We start from the raw sequence: 24,053 nt of genomic DNA on the forward strand, positions 1-24,053 counted from the left end.
TTTGACGTGATAATAATGATTTATTTTCATATGTCATGGCGATAAAATAATTTAGGGCCGCGATGGAAAAACATATACTAAAACAATAATTATCAATAGCTTATTATTAATTGCTTTGTATGAACTGAATCAGGTTTCACACAAACAATATAAGCATTCACCTTCATGCAAATATTTCTAGTACATATATAAACTCATTTCATGGTACTCAGTTCTTTCCGCAACAGCATGTGCCACTACTGCCTTCAAGGCAACTGCTCTTATCCTTGTCATAACCTCGGTTAACACAGTTAGCCTTGCACGCAATGTTGCCACTAGCTCGGACTGGTGGCGAACAATACTCCACAGGTGTACACAGGTCAGTATCTGTGCACACAGCATAATAGAGATACATATAACCCACCAGGAAAATATATGTTTGTGTATCAAAATACGAGTGAAAAGATCAGGAAAGGAAGAAGAAGACCATACCTATGTAACGCGCTACTGCATGATCTGAGAAGACAGTGGTGGCCATGGCTACAAGAGCTACGAAGCATAGGGCCCGTGTGTAGTTCTGCATACGTGCCATGGGAGATAGTTAGCTATTCCTTTTCTTCTAATGTTGTTCGTTGATTTTGCCGAATGCATGTTCTTTGGGGTGCTTGTGTTTATATTGAGGGAAAGCTAGCAGTCTTCGAGATTAACACGGAAGAAAAATTTGGAGTGAATTTATTTCTTGCCTTCTATAGTTTTGTAGTAAATAAATGCCACATTGTATAGATGCTTGATATAATCTCCATAATAAATTCTTGCCTTTTAATCGTATTATGTATTAATGCATCCTTATCTACATTGTGTTAATGCTTGCTTATCCTCATTAATCTCTATTTCTAATGGGGGAGTTGGTACTCTCGCCTCACTCCCATCAACTATAATGCAAACCTTATATTATGCCTGCGACCATCATACAAACGACCTTTTGCTGAAGCGTAACCAAGTTGGGCCAGCCCATTTGACGTGTGCATTAACTCAATCAAATCGGCACTTTCCAAAACAACTTCATGTGTTAACTCATTCAAATCAAATCATAAAAAAATCTCAACAAAATCCAAATTTTACTTGCCTTCCACTACTCATATCCAAATCAAATCAAATCTTACCAAAACATCGGCTATAGTCAAAATTGGTTGCCCAGTTGGCACATTCACACCTTTTTTTGTTCTATGTTTTGTTTTTTGGTTTTCCTTTTTTATACTTTGTTTTTATAAGACCACCATATTATTTTGTTCTCGACACTTTAGATGGTCTTATAAAAAAATGAAGTATAAAAATGTTGATTTTGTTTTATAAGACCAATAAAGTGTTGATTTGAATTGTCATGCTGGTCTTATAGTATGTCAAAAAGTGTCAAATGGGCAGTCAATTTTGACTATAAAGCCAATAAAGTGAAGATTTTTTATAGTCAAGAAGTGTTGATTTTGTTTTATAAGACCAACATATTATTTTTCTTCTATTTTTTATAAGACCAACATACTATTAGAATCAACACTTTCCGAAAACAAAATCCAAACAAATCGGCACTTTCCCAAAATAATGTCATGCATTAACTAAGTCAAATCAAATCTTAAGAAAATCTCACTGAAATACAAACTTCCACTACTCATACCCAAATCAAATCTTGCCAAAACATCAACTATAGTCAAAATTTGCCGGCCCATTTGAGACATGCGCATGTATTTTTTTTCATTTTCTACTATGTTTTATTTTTTTCGTTTCCTTTATTATGTTTCTTTTCTTATGACCAACATATTATTTTGTGCTCGGCATACTATTAGAATCGACACTTTCCAGAAAAAAACAAAACGAATCAGCACTTTCTGAAAACAACGTCAAGCATTAACTCAATCAAATCAAATCTTAACAAAATATTAACTAAAACCAAACTTTCCTTGCCTTCCATTACTCATAACCAAATCAAATCAAATCTTATGAAAAAATAACTATAATCAATGTTGCCGACCCATTTGACGTGTGCATGTATTTTTTTTCTTCAAAGTTTTCCTTTTTGGTTCCTTCTTTATTCGGTTTTTCTACGACCAACCTATTATTTTGTGCTCGACATGTTATCAGAATCAACACAGACCTATATGCCATGGTGAGTTGGTAGGGTCGCCTCCATTCCGGTTAAACCTCCACCACCATTTTTTAAACCAGCTTTTAGCCCACTTATGTACTTAATCTGGTTTTTACCTTCCAATTCTACACAAGTAATGTAGATCAATCTTCGATATATTTAGTAGATTTTTTATCAAAAGAAATCAATCTCGCTAATCATTCTTTAAAGACCAAATCTACAGAAAAGAATCAATGTTTGGTAAAACAATGCTACATTGATGGAAAGGAATCAATCACATGTCTATAATCTCTCTCTTTATTATTAAGGGCAATCTATTATTAAATGGCAATGCATAGTAGTCCTCGTTGGTTCACACAACTCCCATCAAACGAAGGGATACCCCGCCGATTTTTTATTGTTCCCCTCCCATTGGTTTAACTGAATTTTCTATTCCTAATTTAGCATGCATCGCATGAGCCTATCTTTCATCTATCTTCAGCGGTCGATTCCCCACCGCGTAGGGATCCTCCTACAGAATGAGGTTGCGGCTCCGCCGCTCGATCCTCCTTTCCCTTGGCTAGGGTTTCTATATCAAGCTGCCTACACTACCATGTGCGCCTACCAATGGATGTCTGATGTCTACTACACAACCTTCTTCTTTTAGACGTTGTTGGGCCTCCAAGTGCAGAGGTTTGTAGGACAGTACAAATTTCCCTCAAGTGGATGACCTAAGGTTTATCAATCCGTAGGAGGCATAGGATGAAGATGGTCTCTCTCAAGCAACCCTGCAACCAAATAACAAAAAGTCTCTTGTGTCCCCAACACACCCAATACAATGGCAAATTGTATAGGTGCACTAGTTCGGCAAAGAGATGGTGATACAAGTGCAATATGGATAGTAGATAATAGTATTTGTAATCTGGAATAATAAAAACAGCAAGGTAACGAATGATAAAAGTGAGCGTAAATGGTATTGCAATGCGTTGAAACAAGGCCTAGGGTTCATACTTTCGCTAGTGTAAGTCCTCTCAACAATACTAACATAATTGGATCACATAACTATCCCTCAACATGCAACAAAGAGTCACTCCAAAGTCACTAATAGCGGAGAACGAACGGACGAGATTATGGTAGGGTACGAAACCATCTCAAAGTTATTCTTTCCAATCAATCTGTTGGGCTATTCCTATAAGTGTCACAAACAGCCCTAGAGTTCGTACTAGAATAACACCTTAAGACACAAATCAACCAAAACCCTAATGTCACCTAGATACTCCAATGTCACCTCAAGTATCCGTGGGTATGATTATACGATATGCATCACACAATCTTAGATTCATCTATTCAACCAACACAAAGGACATCAAAGAGTGCCCCAAAATTTCTACTGAAGAATCACGACGAAAATGTGTGCCAACCCCTATGCATAGGTTCCCAATGTCACGAAACCCGCAAGTTGATCACCTTAACATACATCAAGTGGCACGTGGTATCCCATTGTCACCACAGATATCCACGGCAAGACATACATCAAGTGTTCTCAAATCTTTAAAGACTCAATCCGATAAGATAACTCCAAAGGGGAAACTCAATTCATTACAAGAGAGAAGTGGGGGAGGAGAAACATAAGATCCAACTATAATAGCAAAGCTCGCGATACATCAAGTTCATATCATCTCAAGAACACGAGAGAGAGAGAGAGAGAGAGAGAGAGAGAGAGAGAGATCAAACACATAGCTACTGGTACATACCCTCAGCCCCGAGGGAGAACTACTCCCTCCTCGTCATGGAGAGCATCGGGATGATGAAGATGGCCACCGGTGAGGGTTCCCCCCTCCGGCAGGGTGCCAGAACAGGGTCCCGATTGACTTTTGGTGGCTATGGAGGCTTCTGGCGACGGAACTCCCGATCTATCTTGCGTTCTGGAAGTTTTAGGGTATATGGACTTATATAGGCAGAAGAAGCACGTCAGGGAAGCCACGGGGGCCCCACGAGGCAGGGGGCGCGCCATAGGGGGGCGCCCCCCACCCTCGTGGGCAGCTCCCGTATCTTCTGACGTGGGTTCCAAGTCCATCAGGTGTGTTTCCTTCGAAAAATAACTTCTCCAGTTGATTTCGTTCCGTTTCGACTCCGTCTGATATTCCTTTTCTTCAAAACACTGAAATAGGCATAAAACAACAAATCTGGGTTGGGCCTCCGGTTAATAGGTTAGTCCCAAAAGCAATATAAAAGTGGATAATAAAGCCCAATATTGCCCAAAACAGTAGATAATATAGCATGGAGCAATAAAAAATTACAGATACATTGGAGACGTATCAATGCCATCCTTCTTCCACCATGTTGAGCGACCCCGACCCTCGACAGTGACTTTTGCCCGCTCTGCAGCTGGTTGTGGACCAGGCAGGAAGGAGGAGGTGGAGGAGTTGTGGCATCACACTCTCCCCGGGCGATTTAACACTAGTAAAAAACAGGGCTTTGGTCCAGGCCGGGTCAGCCCATTAGTCCTAGTTCAGTCAAGAACTGGGACTAATGTGAGCATTTATCCCGGTTCGTGCGGCTAAGGCATTAGTCCCGGTTCACCTGGACCCTTTAGTCTCGGTTCGTGCCACGGACCGGGACTAAAGGGTGCGATGCCCATTTGTCCCGGTTGGTGGCACCAACCGGGACTAAAGGTTAGACCTTTAGTACCGGTTGGTGCCACCAACCGGTACTAATGGGTTTTGAGGCATTAGTACCGGTTCATGGCACGAACCGATACTAAAGGTCCCATTTTCAAACTCCACCCCCCCCGGTGGACCGCCTTTTCAGTTTTAGAAGAAACAAAAGAAAATGATGGAAATGTCAATAAAATAAAATAAAATAAGTTTCCCATGTGATATGTGGTCTACTTGTTGGGAAAATTTACAAATATGAATTTCGACTTTATTTGCAAAATCTCTCTGGAATTTGTAAAATGGGCATAACTTTTGCATACGAACTCGGATTAAAAAGTTTTTTATATGAAAAATCATCTACTCGAAAAGTTACATCCGAAACATTTTCAAAATCCTCAAAAACCTAACAGAAAAAAAGTTACGGGGCTTTTAAGATCTAGAGTGGAAAAAATCGAAAAAATTACTAGTCAAATCTGGTCAAACAGTGGTCAAACTGTCGTCAAACAATGGTCAAACTAATTATTCTAGAATATTAGTGTTACTAAATAATTATTTCAGTTATTTTGAATTTTGGTCAAATCTGGTCAAACTGTGGTCAAACTGTGGTCAAACAATGGTCGAACTAATTATTCAAGAAATATTAGTGTTACTAAATAATTATTGTTTTTTAAAACAATAGTTTTAAACTCAAACAGTGAAATGTGTCACTTCATGCTAAAGCAAAATTCATGAAGGTTAATAGGATTGACATCTTACTATTGTCAGGAAAACAACAAGTGCAGACTTGGAAACGAGAGAGAATAGAACCCAAAAGTTAAGCGTGCTCAGGCTGGGGGAGTGGGAGGATGGGTGACCGTTCGGGAAGTTAGATGATTTGGAATGATGAGGGGAGAATAGAGGATAAATTGAGCAGTGATGAGGGGTGGTGATTACACACTAGAGGTTAAAATAATTCAGAAATTTGAAAATAAAAAAAATTCAAAAAAAATCATAAAATTTCCTTTAGTCCCGGTTGGTGTTACCAACCGGGACCAAAGGTGGAGCTCCACGTGGCCGCGCCCTTTAGTCCCGGTTCTGGATTGAACCGAGACTAAAGGGGAGAGGCATTAGTACCGACCCTTTAGTCCCGGTTCGAAAACCGGGACTAAAGAGCCTTACCAACCGGGACAAAAGCCCCTTTTTCTACTAGTGTAAAGTCAAATGCTCTACAGCACCCGCTCGATTCGGGTCGTCCACACTCAGTCCTTCTGTTCTTGATTTGTGACAAGAGCCTCCATGGAAGTGGCATTTGGAGAATATTAAATTTGATGTATTACCGTAATAGGATTATTGTTGATTAAGCCTATTTATGTTTTTTGAAATTAAAGCAATAGAATATGAAATTTGAGTATGGCGGTTGTTCAACCAAAAATAATCTGGAGAGCAATAATAAAATGAAGAATGGCTTCCCGGACATTCCTCACGGTGGTGGTGGCCACAGCGGCATCGCTAAGCAACGGGTGGCGATTGCGAGGACCACAACATCTCGAAGCGGTAGGTGGTGGTGGCGTCCCTGGGCCAGTGCATGGGCGGAGATGCCCCTCATAGCCGACATCTGAATCCGCTCCATTCAGCTATGCCCGAGCTTCCAGGTCATTCCTCATGACATAGGTGGTGACCTACCCATGGATGTCACCCTTCTTCTGCCATGGTGAGCGACCTTGATCCCCCCCCCCCAACAGTGATGTCAGCTTGCTCTGTGATAGCTCAAGGAGAAGGGGGAAGGAGGTGGTGGAGCATTTGCGGCGTCACGCTCTCCCCCAACAATTTAAAGTCGTCCGCCCTATAGCACCCGCTTGATTTGGCTCCTCCACACTTGGTCCTTCTGTTGTTGAGGTGTCACAGGAGCCTCCACGGATGCAGCGACCGACAAATATGAACTTTGATGTATGATGATAATAGAACTGTTGTCGATTAGACCTCTTTGTGTTTCTTGAAATAAAATGGTTTGTGCTAGAATATGAAATTTGAGTATGATGGTTGTTGAGCTGAAAATAATCTAGCGAGCAGTAATAAAATGAGGAATAGCTTCTTAGATATTCCTTGCGGTGGTGGCAGCCATAGCATCATCGAGAAGCAGTGGGTGGCGCCGGCGGCGACCGCAACATCTCGGAGCTGTAGGTGGCGGCGACGGTCCTGGGCTAGCGCTTGGGCAGAGATGCTCCTCACAGTCGGCGTCTGGATCCACTCTATTCAGTCGTACCCGAGCTTCTTGGCCGTTCCTTGTGACAGAGGCAGCGACCGTGGCATCGTGGAGCGGTGGCTGTGACTGAGGAGAGACAACATACATCTCATCAAAATATCGAACGAATACCAAATTCACATGACTACTAATAGCAAGACTTCTCCCATATCCTCAGGAACAAACGTAACTACTCACAAAGCATATTCATGTTCATAATCAGACGGGTATTAATATGCATGTAGGATCTGAACATATGATCTTCCACCAATTAAACCAACCAGCATCAACTACAAGGAGTAAGGGCGTGTTCCGTACTCCTCCAACTCTCAACTCCTCAAACTCCCAGCCAGGAGTCCAACCGAACGGCTCCACTCCAGGATTTAGACAAAAGAAGCTGGCTAAAAACGTAGTACAAATTTTGTGGAGTCGTGGAGTTGGGAAATCACAGCTCCTCCAAAACTAGGAAGTCAGAGTTGAGAGATAATTACTAGTCCCTGCCACCGCCAAGCGAATCCTTCTCGTACCGGTTCGCTGCCAGTATCACGAGTTGTCGCTCCCCACACCATTCCCCTCCTGTCCGCCACCAGGCCTTTGGCCCAGTCCATATTTTCCCAACCCTTTGCATTACCAGCCTGCTCTTGCTGGGCCACAAAGGGGCAATTTTGTGGGCTTCAGGTTCGCTCCTGGTGCGACCGAGAAGCGGTGACGCCGAACGGATCGATGACTCCAAGATCGATAGTGAGAAGCTGGCACTGGATTCGTAACGTTGGAGTTGAGGATCTTTTGGCCATGGAGGGCTACCGAACACGCCCTAATTAACACTACTAGCAACCCACAGGTACCAATCCCGGACTTGAAGACAAGAATTGGATACAAGAGATGAACTAGGGTTTTGAGAGGAGATGGTGCTGGTGAAGATGTTGATGGATATTGCCCTCTCCCGATGAGAGGAGCGTTGGTGATGACGATGGCGATGATTTCCCCCTCCCGGAGGGAAGTTTCCCCGACAGAACAGCTCCGCCAGAGCCCTAGATTGGTTTCGCCAAGGTTCCGCCTCGTGGCGGCGGAGTTCCATCTGAGAAGATGGCTTATCATTTTTTTCATCATTGAAAGACTTCATATAGCAGAAGATGGTCATCGGAGGGCCACCAGGGGGCCCATGAGGTAGGGGGCGCACCCAGGGGGGTAGGCCACGCCCCCACCCTCATGGGCAGGGTGTGACCCCCCTGGTGAACTTCTCACGCTCGGTATTTTTTATATATTCTGAAAACGTCTTCCGTGAAGTTTCGGGACTTTTGGAGCTGTGCAGAATAGGTCTCTAATATTTGCTCCTTTTCCAGCCCAGAATCCCAGCTGCCGGCATTCTCCCTCTTTATGTAAACCTTGTAAAATAAGAGAGAATAGGCATAAGTATTGTGACATAATGTGTAATAACATCCCATAATGCAATAAATATCGGTATAAAAGCATGATGAAAAATGGACGTATCAACTCCCCCAAGCTTAGACCTCGCCTGTCCTCAAGCGAAAGCCGAAATCGAAAAGTATGTCCACATGTTTAGAGATAGAGGTGTCGATAAAAGTAAAATACGGACATGAGGGCATCATGATCATTCTTAGAACAACAACTTACATAATACTTGTCATATGATTTCTTATGCTAGAGTAATAATTCAATCACAATTTCAAGTATGAATCATAAACTTCATTGAAAACTAACAAACTATAATCCCAGTCATTGGAGCAATTGCAATTTATCATAACATAGGAAAGAGTCAATATATAAGAGCTTTTCAGCAAGTCCACATACTCAACTATCATATAGTCTTTCACAATTGCTAACACTCACGCAATACTTATGGGTATGGAGTTTTAATCAGAAACAGAGAAAGATAGGGGCTTATAGTTTTGCCTCCCAACGTTTTACCTCAAGGGTAATGTCAACAATAATAGTTCATGAAAACTCACATCCAACTAGCCATATATACCAGGATCTTTCCAACATGTTGTGCTTGCCAAAAGATAAAATGTAAAAAGGAAGGGTGAAGATCACCATGACTCTTATGCAAGGTAGGAGATAAAAGTAAAAGATAGGCCCTTCGCAGAGGGAAGCAGAGGTTGTCATGCGCTTTTATGGTTGGATGCACAAAATCTTAATGCGAAAGAACGTCACTTTATATTGCCACTTGTGATATGGACCTTTATTATGCAGTCTGTCGCTTTTATTTCTTCCATATCACACGATCGTATAAAGCTTATTTTCTCCCACACTAATAAGTCATACATATTTAGAGAGCAATTTTTATTGCTTACACCGATGACAACTTACTTGGAGGATCTTACTCAATCCATAGGTAGGTATGGTGGACTCTCATGGCAAAACTTGTTTAAGGGTATTTGGAAGCACAAGTAGTATCTCTACTTGGTGTGATGAATTTGGCTAGCATGAGGGGTAAAGGCAAGCTCAACCATGTTGGATGATCCATGACAATATAATTTATCTCAGATGTAAGAAAGCATAACCCATTACGTTTTCTTCCTTGTCCAACGTCAACTTTTTAGCATGTCATATTTTAATGAGTGCTCACAATCATAAAAGATGTCCAAGATAGTATATTTATATGTGAAGACCTCTCTTTCTTTATTACTTCCAATTAATTGCAACGATGACCAAAACTATGTTTGTCAACTCTCAACAACTTTTATTCATCATACTTTTTCTTTGTGAGCTCATTACTCTCCATAAGATCCTTATGATCTCTTTGTTTCCCTTTTTTTTATTTATTTCTCTTTTCTTTTATTCACTTAGGATCATGGCAAAATAATCAAGCCCTTGACTCAACACTAATATTTATTGTATAACTCACGGACTCGATTACATAGAAGGATCATAAAGCAAAACTCAAAACTAGATCATGCCATAAACTTTATTCTACTAGATCAAGATATTACCAAAAGGATTGAACTAAGAAAAATGGTAAAGATAAAAGTGATGGTGATACGATACTGGGGCACTCCCCCAAGCTTGGCAGTTGCCAAAGGGAGTGCCCATACCAGATACTCAATTCTTCTTTGTTGGTGGAGAAGGTGATGGTTTTGTTGATGGCGTAGGCTTGTCGTCCTTCTTCCAAGGCATAGGCTCACCATCATAGAAGGATGATCGAGTCTCCTGAAACCTCAAATCTGCAGCCAAACTCATCCTCTTGAATCTATATTCATACTCACAGTTTTGATTTTGCAGGTCATAGATCTAGGCTTGGAGGTGCTCGATTTTCTCATGAAGCTTGAAGATGGCCTCCCCAATGTCCTTGACGTCCAACTTGTGGTTGTTGGTGAACTCTGTGATCATAATGTGATCGGAATCGAGTCCATGCTCCACCATCTCCTGACACTTGAAAACTTCTTGCTCCAATGCCTCGAGCCTTGCCTCCGTGCTTCAGGTCTTCCTTGGTCCCTCAACATCGCGGATGTGCAACAACCCCTCACGCATCTCAATGGTTTGAGGGTGTTGCAGCACCTCCGCGAGGTAGGGGCTGATGACCTTCTCGAAGAACTGGTCCTTGGGGGCACTTGACGACGACATGACGTCCTGGATCTGTCAGAAAAACAGCTCGAAATAAAGACATGAGATTTTTTAGTGATACGGGAGTCAAAACCTCCGGGAGATTATATAATGAATTTTTACCGACCAAAATGCGTGTCATGTAAGAAAACGGAGTCCGGAAAGCGCACGAGGTTCCCACGAGGTAGGGTGGCGCGCCCAGGAGGGTAGGGCGCGCCCTCCACCCTCGTGGAGCCCTTGTGTCCTTCCCGGACTGCTTATTATTTTTCTATTTTTCTAAATATTCCAAAACGGAGAAATACTGCCTTAAAACTGTTTTGGAGTCGGTTTACTTACCGTACCACATACCTATTCCTTTTCGGAGTCTGAAACGTTCCGGACAGTGTCCCTTATGTATTCCTCCGGGGTTACGGTTTCAATAACATTGGTTTCAACATTTATGGGATTACCTGAGATATAATGTTTGATTCTTTGACTGTTCACCACCTTTGGATTTGTGCCTTCGAAGTTGTTGATTTTTATGACACCGGAACGATAGACCTCCTCGATAACGTAAGGACCTTCCCATTTAGAGAGAAGTTTTCCTGCAAAAATCTTAAACGAGAGTTGTATAGCAATACATAATCACCTACATTAAGCTCACGCTTTTGTATCCTTCTATCATGCCATCTTTTAACTTTTTCTTTAAACAACTTGGCATTTTTGTAGGCTTGGGTTCTCCATTCATTGAGTGAGCTAATATCAAATAACCTCTTCTCACAGGCAAGTTTAAAATCATAATTGAGCTCTTTAATATCCCAATATGCCTTGTGTTCTAGTTCGAGAGGTAAGTGACATGCTTTTTCCATAAACCATTTTATACGGAGACATACCCATTGGATTTTTATATGCAGTTCTATAGGCCCATAATGCATCATCAAGTTTCTTGGACCAATTCTTTCTAGACCTATTGACAGTCTTTTGCAAAATTAATTTGAGCTCTCTATTACTCAATTCTGCTTGACCACTACACTGAGGGTGATAAGGAGATGCAATTCTATGATTAACATCATATTTAGCAAGCATTTTATGGAAAGCACCATGAATAAAATGTCAACCACCATCAGTCATTAAATATCTAGGGACTCCAAATCTTGGAAAAATAACTTCTTTAAGCATTTTAATAGAAGTGTTATGATCAGCACTACTAGTTGGAATAGCTTCTACCCACTTAGTAACATAATCAACAACAACTAAAATATGTGTATATCCATTAGAGGCAGGAAAAGGTCCCATATAGTCAAAGCCCCAAACATCAAATGGTTCAATAACGAGTGAATAGTTCATAGGCATTTCTTGACGTCTACTAATATTACCAATTCTTTGACATTCATCACAAGATAAGACAAACTTACGGGCATCCTTGAAGAGAGTAGGCCAATAAAAACCAGATTGCAATACCTTATGTGCAGTTCTATCTCCAGCATGGTGTCCTCCATAAGCTTCGGAGTGACACTTGCGTAGGATCTGTTCCTGTTCATGCTCAGATACATAACGTCTAATAACACCATCTACTCCTTCTTTATAAAGATGTGGGTCATCCCAAAAGTAATGTATCAAATCATAGAAGAACTTTTTCTTTTGCTGGTATGTGAAACTAGGTGGTATAAATTTGGCAATAATGTAATTAGCATAATCAGCATACCATGGAGCAGTATGAGAAGCATTTATGACATTTAATTGCTCATCAGGAAAGCTATAATTAATAGGTAGTGGGTCATCAAGCACATTTTCTAACCTAGACAAGTTGTCTACAACGGGGTTCTCAGCTCCCTTTCTATCAACAATATGTAAATCAAACTCTTGTAGCAAGAGAACCCATCTAATAAGTCTAGGTTTAGCATCTTTCTTTTCCATAAGATATTTAATAGCAGCATGATCAGTGTGAATAGTTACTTTAGAATCAACAATATAAGGTCTGAACTTATCACAAGCAAATACAACTGCTATGAATTCTTTTTCAGTAGTAGCATAATTTCTCTGAGCATTGTCTAGAGTTTTATTAGCATATTGAATAACATTTAATTTCTTATCAACTCTTTGCCCTAGAGCAGCACCTACAACATAATCACTAGCATCACACATAATTTCAAAGGGTAAATTCCAATCAGGTGGCTGAACAATAGGTGCAGAGATCAATGTTTTCTTAAGTATTTCAAATGCTTCTACACAATCATCATCAAAGACAAATGGTATATCTTTTTGTAATAAATTAGTCAGAGGCCGAGAGATTTTTGAGAAGTCCTTAATGAACCTCCTGTAAAATCCGGCATGACCAAGGAAACTTCTTATACCCTTGATGTCCTTAGGGCATGGCATCTTTTCAATAGCATCAACCTTGGCTTTATCAACTTCAATACCTCTTTCAAAAACTTTATGCCCCAAGACAATACCTTCATTAACCATAAAGTGGCACTTTTCCCAATTCAAGACAAGATTAATTTCTTCACATCTCTGCAAAACTCGATCAAGGTTGCTCAAGCAATCATCAAAAGAAGATCCATAGACGGAAAAATCATCCATGAAAACCTCACAAATCTTTTCACAAAAGTCAGAGAATATAGCCATCATGCATCTTTGAAAGGTAGCAGGTGCATTACATAAACCAAAAGGCATACGTCTATAAGCAAAAGTACCAAAAGGGCAAGTAAAAGTAGTCTTTGATTGATCCTTGGCTGACACAGGTATTTGAGAGAAACCAGAATAACCATCTAGAAAGCAAAAATGTGTATGTTTGGATAATCTTTCTAGCATTTGATCGATAAAAGGTAAGGGGTAATGATCATTTTTAGTGGCCATATTTAATTTGCGGAAATCAATTACCATCCTATAACCTGTAATAATTCTTTGAGGAATCAATTCATCTTTATCATTAGGAACGACAGTAATACCTCCCTTCTTAGGGACACAATGAACAGGACTTACCCACTGACTATGAGCAACGGGATAGATTATACCTGCCTCAAGGAGCTTTAGTATTTCCTTTCTTACCACTTCTTTCATTTTAGGATTCAACCGTCGTTGATGATCATGAACTGGTTTAGCATCTTCTTCCAAATTTATTTTATGTTGACATAGAGTGGGACTAATGCCCTTAAGATCATCAAGAGTATACCCAATAGCAGCACGGTGCTTCTTCAGAGTTTTCAATAATCTCTCTTCCTCATGCTCTGAAAGGTTAGCACTAATAATAACAGGATATATCTTTTTCTCATCAAGATAAACATATTTAAGAGTATCAGGCAACGATTTAAGCTCAAACACGGGGTCACCCTTGGGTGGAGGAAGATCCCCTAGGTCAAACAGAATAGGTTCCTGTTTAAAGAATACTTCATCTATTTCCCTTTTTTCATTCATAAAATATCATTTTCATGGTCTAATAAATATTGCTCTAAAGGATCACTAGGAGGTACGACAATAGAAGCAAGACCAATAATTTCATCCTTACTAGGTAATTCTTCTTCACGGTGTTGTCTACTAAATTTAGAGAAATTAAATTCATGAGACATATCATCTAAACCGATGGTAACAACATCCTTTTTGCAATCTATCTTAACATTAACAGTGTTTAAGAAGGGTCTACCAAATATAATGGGACAAAAGCTATCTTGTGGGGAACCAAGAACAAGAAAATCAGCAGGATATTTAGTTTTCCCACACAAGACTTCAACATCTCTAACAATTCTCATTGGTGAAATAGTATCTCTACTGGCAAGTTTAATTTTGACATCAATATCTTCTAACTCAATAAGTGCAATATCATGCATAATTTCTCTATATAGGTCAATAGGTATTGCACTAGCACTGGCACCCATATCACATAAGCCATGATAATAATGATCTCCTATTTTAACAGAAATAACAGGCATGCCTACCACAGGTCTAGGTTTATCTTTAGCACAAGGTTTAGCAATTATAGCAGTTTCATCACAGAAATAAATAACATGCCCATCAATATTATCAGCCAAAAGATCTTTAACAATAGCAATATTAGGTTCAACTTTAACTTGCTCAGGAGGTGTATATGTTCTAATATTGCTTTTACGAACCACAGTTGAAGCTTTAGCATGATCCTTTATCCTAACAGGAGAAGGTGGTTTCTCAACATAAGAAGTGGGAACAATAGGATCATTATAAGTGATAATCTTTTCTTCAACTTTAATAGGTGCAGCTACTTTTACTTCTATGGGAGGATGATATTTAAACCATTTCTCCTTGGGGAGATCAACATAAGTAGCAAAAGATTCACACAAAGAAGCTACTATCTCAGAGTCAAGTCCATATTTAGTGCTAAATTTACGAAAAACATCGGTATCCATAAAAGATTTAACACAATCAAACTTAGGTGTCATACATGACTCCTTACCTTCGTCGAGGTCCCAATCTTCAGAGTTGCGCTTAATTCTTTCCAATACACTACTAGCAACCCACATGTACCAATCCCGGACTTGAAGACAAGAATTGGATACAAGAGATGAACTAGGGTTTTGAGAGGAGATGGTGCTGGTGAAGATGTTGATGGAGATTGCCCTCTCCCAATGAGAGGAGCATTGGTGATGACGATGACGATGATTTCTCCCTCCCGGAGGGAAGTTTCCCTGGCAGAACAGCTCCGCCAGAGCCCTAGATTGGTTCCGCCAAGGTTCCGCCTCGTGGCGGCGGAGTTCCTCTGAGAAGATGGCTTATCATTTTTTTCCTCATCGAAAGACTTCATATAGCAGAAGATGGTCATCGGAGGGCCACCAGGGGGCCCACGAGGTAGGGGGCGCGCCCCCCACCCTCGTGGGCAGGGTGTGGCCCCCCTGGTGAACTTCTTGCGCTCGGTATTTTTTATATATATTCTGAAAACGTCTTCCATGAAGTTTCAGGACTTTTGGAGCTGTGCAGAATAGGTCTATAATATTTGCTCCTTTTGCAGCCCAGAATCCCAGCTGCCGACATTCTCCCTCTTTATGTAAACCTTGTAAAATAAGAGAGAATAAGCATAAGTATTGTGACATAATGTGTAATAACAGTCCATAATGCAATAAATATCGATATAAAAGCATGATGCAAAATGGACGTATCAGGATGTGGGAGAGGAACTTTAGTGCTTGTTGTAACGTGCTTGTGGCATTTCACGCCTTCTGCCCATAGTAACACATGGTCATTTCTTTGCCACTGTAGACCCATGGTGAAGGTGAGGTGGACATCATCCGGATTTAAAGAAGAGGGCTCCAGCAAGAAATGTCCTGCTACGGTAGGAAACTAAGCAGGCAGGGGAGAGTCCGGCAAGAAAACAAAGGGTGCATTGTGGGGTGGGGTTTTTGTGTACAGCGGGCCCGTGTGGTCTGGATTTGGGGAAGCCCAGGATGTCCAAATATTGAATTTTAAAGAGCCCACTGGATACTCACAGGCCTTAATTATTTATTTAATTCATTTATATGCATTATAGCACGTAGCAAGGCACGGGCGTTCTATTAGTAATATATAAAGTCAGGTCCAGTAATTGTAATAGACAGGTTATATTTTCTACAGGTTAGACAACATGTATATCAAATATTAAGCGGCCCTCTTTGGGTGCCGTCTATAGCTATTTTGTGTGAATTTTCTACTTGAAAGTTGCACTTGGCTTGAGGTCTGTCGTCACCGGCGGGTTGCGTGTTGGTTACGTCTATTTCGGCGGGAGATTTCTCGTGTGTCGAGGGGTTGTCCGTTGGTCGTTGTTACCTTTATCTTAGGTTACGCTTATTGCTCGTGTAATTGGGAGTATTTTTTATTGGTGAATATTGGCGAAGTTCGTTGCATCGTAAAAGATCAAGCCAAATCAGCGGCGCATCCGAGCTCGTGTACTCATCAGTTGGTATCAGATTTCTGGGTTTATTATGATGTAAATTTTTTCCCCATCAATTTAGTGGTACATATTCTAAAATTGCAATGAGGACGGAGTACTACTTGGACGATGAGATGTCACAATGTGAAAAGGACCCATTGCGTCCACTTTCATGGTTACAAATCTACACAAGAGTGGAGGTTGGAGCAACTACTTGTGCTACAATGTTGGATCGTTCTTGAAAAATAAATTCGGTGAGTAAATCTTTGGTTGATGCATTACAATTATCAACGACCGAACATCCAGAACCATATAGACTTTTGTGGCAAGGGAATTTTGTGACTATAAAAAATCAAGTAGAGGTGTGTTTCAGATTTTGTGGCCATACGAATTTTGTACTGTGTGATGTTCTTCCTCAGCATATGTCTGTGTGTACCTTTATACTTGGTCAATCTAGGACAGAAAAGAGAGAGCTGCAGACTGATAAATCTGGCACATTTTCTTGGAGGAAATTTAAGTTTGTTTGTCAAGGATAGTGGTCTTATTTTGAAGCATATTCTTCCGAATAATATTTGGAGGACCGTAAGAGGCGAGATCATGCACATGCTGCAATTGATGCAAAGAAACACCAAGAGAAGATGAAAGAGTTGGGAGGAAGAAAAGTTAAGGGAGGCCAAGACTGCTAATTTTTTCACCTCAAAAACCACTATTGATGCAACTGCTCGGGTGGAGGACTCAAAACTGAGAACAGTTTTGTTTCAAGAAGGAGAGGATGATATGACCAGCTTTATTAATGTTCATACTGACAATGATAATGTCCAAGCTGCTGGTCAGTATCAAGTCATCGTTGCTCCATTAGTTACTGTTAACAATACATATGCTGGAACAGATCTGCGGCTGAGTTAGGAAGGCAAGTATGGGCTAGTTAATATAACATGTACGCATGCTGATACAATTCATGGTTTGACAAGAAGTCTTCATGGCTTTGGCTTGGATCGGAAGAAAAGGAATCAAGATGCAAGTATCTATATCTATACTACTATTAAACAATCAAACTGATTCTTTCATAAAGCCACACGACAGATGTACACAGCTTGATTAGCACCGTTAAATTAGCCCCAGTAATGGTTAGGATTAATTTAACTCTGTGTCAGTGTGCAATTAACAATTTATCACGACTGAACGCACTCCACCCGCGAAGAAATATTCCACGACGCGTCCGCATACGACGCTTCCTCAACGCAAAAATGGTACTAAACCAGAGGGGAAAAGCACTCTCCAACTCACGACCCGTGCAGCAGCGCGCCAAGCGGCCCCTATACGACGCTTCCTCAACGCAAAAATGGTACTAAACCAGAGGGGAAAAGCACTCTCCAACTCGCGACCCGTGCAGGAGCACTAGTAGAAAAAGGGTCAAACGTGAAGTACATTAGTGCCGGTTTGAATTTGAGCCTACCATTAGTGCCGGTTCGAACGACTATGCATTAATGCCGGTTCGTGTTGAACCTTTAGTACCGGTTCGTGTCATGAACCGGTACTAAAGGGGTGATGGCAGGCTGGCGTCAGGCCGGGACCCCACGATCACCTTTAGTACTGGTTCGTGTCACAAACCGGTACTAAAGAGCTAACCTTTAGTACCGGTTTGTGCCACGAACCGGTACTAAAGGGGTCTGACCTATAGTACCGGTTTGTGTGACACAAACCGGCACTATAGGGCAATTTTCAAACTCTACCTCCCCCCCCCCCGTGTGTCGCCATTTCAGTTCTGAAAAAATCAAAAGAAAATGATAAAAACTTCAAAAAATAAAATCCTTCGAGAGGTAGTTATATTACTACACCTACTAGTTAGAAAATTTTGAAAACTTAAATTTGGACATGTTTTGCAAAAAGTGTAGGGAAAATGTAAAACGGCAATAACTTTTGCATACGATGTCGGAAAAAAAATGTATAATATATCAAAAAAAATCAGCACGAAAATCCGCATCCGATGGAGACCGCCTACGACCTGTTTGCAATTTTTTAGAATCCTCAAATTCCAAAAGGAAAAAAAGATATGGTCAAATTTAAGTTTTTTTAAAAAAATTTGTTAAATCTAGTCAAACTACTTATTCAAGAAGTATTAATGTTACTACATAATTATTCAAGAATATTAGTGTTACTAAATAATTATTTTAATTTTTTGAATTTTGGTCAAATCTGGTCAAACTATGATCAAACTGTGGTCAAACTATGGTCAAACTGTGGTCAAACTATGGTCAAACTTATTCAAGAAATATTAGTGTTACTAAATAATTACTGTTTTTTAGAATAATAGTTTCAAACTCAAACAGTGAAATGTGTGACTTCATGCTCAAGCTAAACTCCTGAGGGTTAATAGGATTGGCATCTTACTATTGTCAGGAAAACAATAAGTGCAGACTTGGAAACGAAGGAGAATAGAACCCGAAAGTTAAGGGTGCTCGAGCTAGAGTAGTGAGAGGGATGGGTGACCGGTCGGGAAGTTAGATGATTTGGAATGAGTAATCCACACTTGAGCAGTTAAGAGAGGTGATTAGAGACTAAATCACCTAATAATTCAGAAAAATTAAAAATCGAAAAAATAAAAATTAAAAAAATTCCAAAATTTTCAAAAAAAAATTAAAAAAAACCCTTTAGTACCGGTTGGTAACCCCCATACCAGGGCGCGAGCGCACGCCACGTGGTGGCACTTTAGCGCCGTTTCGTGCCGAACCGATACTAAAGGGGGGGGCCTTTAGTGCCCACCAATTAGTGCCGGTTATGGAACCGGCACTAAAGGCCCTTACGAACCGGTTTTAAAGCTCCATTTTCTATTAGTGCAGCGCGCCAAGCGGCCCCTATTAGCCCGACTGTTGGAACCGCCCAGTCCGCCTGGGCGCTCCGATGCCGTGGCCTGCCTCTGCACGCCCGCGCACCACCGGCCAGCAGCGCATACCTTGATCCCCAATTCCCCCATGGGTGCTTACTTTCTCTGAATCTCTGGTTTAGATAAATTTACATCGAATTCGACAAGATTTTCGGTACAAATCTGAATTTGTCTAGACCCGGAAGCTCCTCCTGTCCTTCATGCTACTTCAATTCAGTGGAGTCTCGAGACTGCAGGCATGCGGCAGCCCCGGTTTCAATTTGTCCAGAGACAGGAGTCAGGCAGCCATGTAATTCTTTATTTGTACAACACTACACCAGTGCGTAGTATGTTCAATTATTACCCATACCATATAGAAATACATATGGGCAGTAGGCACTACATTGATTTTTATTATAGAATTATTGAAGAATTTTTATTGTACAGCAACACAACTAGAACTTCTAAAGGTTTTCAGTATGTTTGTAAGACCACATTGATCTATTTCTATATGGTATTGGCAACCATGACACAATGTGCGTACGCAGCCTGGTGGTGACAAACTGGTTGTTTCGACATCTTCATGTATTCCATGATTCTATCTTGCAGGTGCACGTCAACAAAGGTGCCTACAGCCGGTGGACGCTTGGGTCCTTCGCCAAAAGTGAATCCCATATCCAGGTAAAAAATAGGTGTTTTGTGAATTTTCATGTGTTTATAGCACCTCAATTTTTCGTAATTGCTCATTGGTGTATAGTGATGCACTATGAAGTAAGTTATCCGCCCCCCACAAAGACACGTCAAGCCTGCAAAGGTAGTTTCACCGCCAAAACCACATTTGTTTCTACCATATGCACTCAAATATTTTGTATTTCCCTTGGGATTTCGGTGGATTTGAACATAATGTTTGTTTGTACTGAATCGTGCTGCATAAGAGGTAGGAGAAAATTAGCGAGTGGCTTCAGACCATTGGTTAGTGGTTCATGATTCGTTCGGCTGCAAGATGTTCTGAAAAGACCATTGGTCATTACTCATTAGGTGTTGTCTCCATCGTTATTTTACTGTATGATAACATAATTATGGATTTTTCTTACAAATACTTGGTCATTAGCTGTGACAGTTCTTAATTTACTGTTTGGAAGTAACCAGGGATACTAAAATTATCATCAATCGTTGTTTTCATTCTTTATTGTTCATATGAAACCCACCCGCCTTTTCTGATTTCCGAAAGTCTATGATGATTTTGGGCATACCAAGCTAAAAGAAGATATCTTCCATGTAAGTTTGATATACTCGCGATACATCCTTGCTGCTTTTAGGATGACAGTGTGGACTTGGGATTTTTGGATGGAACAAAGAGTTCGAAACCAACACCATTTATTATTATGGATGTATGAGCCATCTCACTGTAGGTGGACCTTTTCTCAGAAGCACAACTTACTTTATTTTATGCTTTATGAGTGTAATCTCCAATTTCGTTTGCAGGTATACCATTACTCTTCTCACGCTCTTGCAGATGCACGACATGTAGCTTTTCAGCCTTGCAAATTAGAGATTTTGATTGATACATGCATATTGTTGGGCGGCCGCTCCTGATCTGTTGTTGGGTGGCTGGCATCCTTCATGTTCTTGCCCAAATTCAGATTGAGGTGGTTCGGTTATGGTGATCAAGATCAGGTCAGACGATGGTGGTAGTTGTAGACCTGTAGTGGCCCACCATGGCTCCATGACGTTAAAGGTCAGATGCGGCGGAGTTCATCCCTCCAAATCTAATGGTTGACTTCAGTGTGAGATGCAGATTAAGGAGGACCACTTGATACAGAGGGATGGTTGTGTAGCGGTGGCGGTTGCAAATCTCATGTAGCTGTCAGGATCACGGAGAAGTCGGTCTCGACCTTCGGGGTGAAGAGCCCAGGTCTGACCCAAGGTGGTCATACCTAGCAATGGCGATATTTTTTTCTTATGTTTTACCTTGTTGAAGGCATTGCTGGATATGCTCGGACTGGTTCTTTAGGGTGAAAATATAGATTCTTGCCTTGTTGGTTGGATCCGGTGACAACGGTGCTTGAGCGTCGCTCCCTTCTCGAAGGCGTTGCTGTTAAGAGCATCATCGTCCATATGATGTCATGAGATGGTTGGTGCGGATATGATCATTGTTGTAGTTTGTCGATTCCTGATCTAATTGTTAGGGTTTTATTTTTTATTTTTTTCTACACATAGCTTCGGTCTTATATGACCGCTATTTGTCGGTGAGCATAAGCTAGCCTTGACTTTTTTGTTCGAATCAAATTTGTTGGTTCTGAGTTTTCCACCAATATACGAGCCATCGTTGCCTTCATGGTTATAGGTGGCGGTAGCTTGGGCTTCAAGCCTGGGATCAAGCATGCAAACCCGTCGGACGATATTCGAGAGGAATGAAGCAAGAACTTCATGTGCTTGTTCTCTTGGGCCTTTTTTTTGCCCAATAGCATGAGTAACCACTCGCTCAGTCACTACATAATACAGCCTCCGTTCCTAAATATTTGTCTTTTTAGAGATTTCAAATGGACTACCATACACGGATGTATATAGACATATTTTAGAGTGTAGATTCACTCATTTTGTTCCTATGTAATCACTTGTTGAAATCTTTAGAAAAACAAATATTTAAAGACGAAGGGAGTATGTGTGTTATTTTAATACGTGCATTGCACATGCATGATTACTAGTGCATGTACAAGGATTCCAATACATGCATGTGCATGCAAATGATACATACACTAGCACGTTCGATAAAGGTGTGTATCAATTTGGTTGTTTCTTTTGGTTGCCACGTCCAAAAGTAGTCCAAGTTGTACACGCACTTGAGTACTACTTTCTTGAGATTAACCGAAGAATCCTAAGCTGCTACTAGAGGTGCTCCAAGTATTCAGTCAACTTGTTAGGCAAGTTTCTAGAGGTCGAATAATATATAAAGTCAGGTCCGGTCATTTGGTCATTGTAATAGACAGGTTAAACAATATGTGTATCGAATATTAAGCGGCCCTCTTTAGGTGCCGTCTTTAGTTATTTTGTGTGAATTTTCTACTTGAAAGTTGAACTTGGCTCGAGGTTCGCCGTTACCGGCTGGTTACATCTATTTTGGCGGGAGGTTTCTCGTGTGATGAGGGGTTGTCTGTTGGTCGTCGTTGCCTCTACTTTAGGTTACACACATTGCTCATGTAGTTGGAAGTATTTTTTATCGATGGATATTGGAGGAGTTCGTTGCATCGCCAAAAATAAGATAGAGAGTTCTACCAGCAGTTTCGTAGGAACAAATTCACATCTTGCTACCGAATGCTTCACCTGATACATTGATCTAAGGGAAACGTTGCATACCGGCGGACCGGCCGAAGCTTCGGCCGGTCATGCACGCACCGCTCGATCGTGTAGCCATCCCGCTCAGCATCTCCCAGATCCATGTTTGCATGGTTGGTTTTCCCTTTCTCAGCCCATCACGTGCCCTTGGCCCATCACGGCCGCTCGTTCAGTCTTCAGCCCTTTCTCTTATCTTCTTTCACACAAAGAGCCCACCTGATTCTTGAAAAAAAAAATGAGGAGCACACACAGGTGGTCTTCGATACTTTATCTTCACCAACTGCTCACTGAAGCTCCGAGGTGGGTTGGGGAAAGAGCTGCTACCACAGACTGCATTCGTTTGTCCGCTATGTTGTAACCGTGGTGACCATGGCCATGCCCACACCATCACGGTTCTGCGAGCTCAAGGGCAGGCGAGGGTGCTGCATGTTGCGACCGTGGTGATTGCATGCTGGAACCAACGTCGCGGTGTGCTGGAACCGGCGACAGTTTTTGCACCGTCGACTCACGGTGGAGCTACGACGCGACGACGGGGACAAGAGTTTCTGTTGCAACCGTCGTTGAATTTTTCTACAACCGACGTGAAAATTTGTTACATAAATTCATGGCAGAGATGCAACCCGAGACAACGGCAACGGCAATTTTTGTTGCAACCACCGTTGTCTTTTGCTACAACCAGCGAGTTTTTTTTACATCCATTTTAATGGTGATGACTGGTGGCAATCGTTCATGCAACCCTGTGCAGCAAGCGTCGGCGATGGAAAAAAGCTTCAACCGACACCAAAAAGAAAACTTCAACCGACAAAAAAAAGCTTCAACGAGTGCGAGTGGTGACGCTGAGAGCTGCGGCCGGCGACACGGGTGGTGCTGCGATGGACGTGCTACGGCGGCGGCATGGTGGTGCTGCAATTTTGTTGCGGCGAGTTTCTTTTGCTGGAACTAGTATAAGTGGTACTGCTACAACAATGATTTGATGCAACCGTGTTCACTTTTTGCTACCACGGTGACGGCAATTTGCTACATCCATCCACGGCCCATGACGGAGCTATGACCCATGACGACGGAGATGACTTTTTTGCTGCAATCATCGTCATTTGTTTCTACAACCGGCGAGGATTTTTGCTACATCCATTCATGATAGAGATACGACCCGGCCGGGATGGCGAACGATGCCTCATTTTGCTATAAACCATCACCGGCATCGACCCTGTGCTACAACCGCGTTGCTTTTTTGCTTCAATCGGCATCACAATTTGCTACAGCCGGTGTCTCCATTTGCTACAACCGGTGTGGCATTTTTTGCTACATTGCACAAGCCGATGTCGGAATTTTGCTACAATCGTGTCAGGCCATGCTACAACCAGCGTTTCAAATTGCTACAGCCGGTGGCAGTGCAAGCGGCAACCGGCATCGCGACTCAACGGCGAAGATGATTTTTTGCTAGAACCGTTGCTTGATTTTGCTGG

The 24,053-nt window shown here is 41.4% G+C and overlaps 1 pseudogene; it reads left to right on the forward strand.

The window, feature by feature from the left end:
* LOC119346855 overlaps nucleotides 1-20,847 on the forward strand; it is a 29,311-nt pseudogene extending 8,464 nt beyond the window's left edge.
* The last annotated feature ends 3,206 nt before the right edge of the window (nucleotides 20,848-24,053 follow it).

Source organism: Triticum dicoccoides, unplaced genomic scaffold (genome assembly GCF_002162155.2).
Source record: "Triticum dicoccoides isolate Atlit2015 ecotype Zavitan unplaced genomic scaffold, WEW_v2.0 scaffold5304, whole genome shotgun sequence".
Taxonomy (NCBI): Eukaryota; Viridiplantae; Streptophyta; class Magnoliopsida; order Poales; family Poaceae; genus Triticum; species Triticum dicoccoides.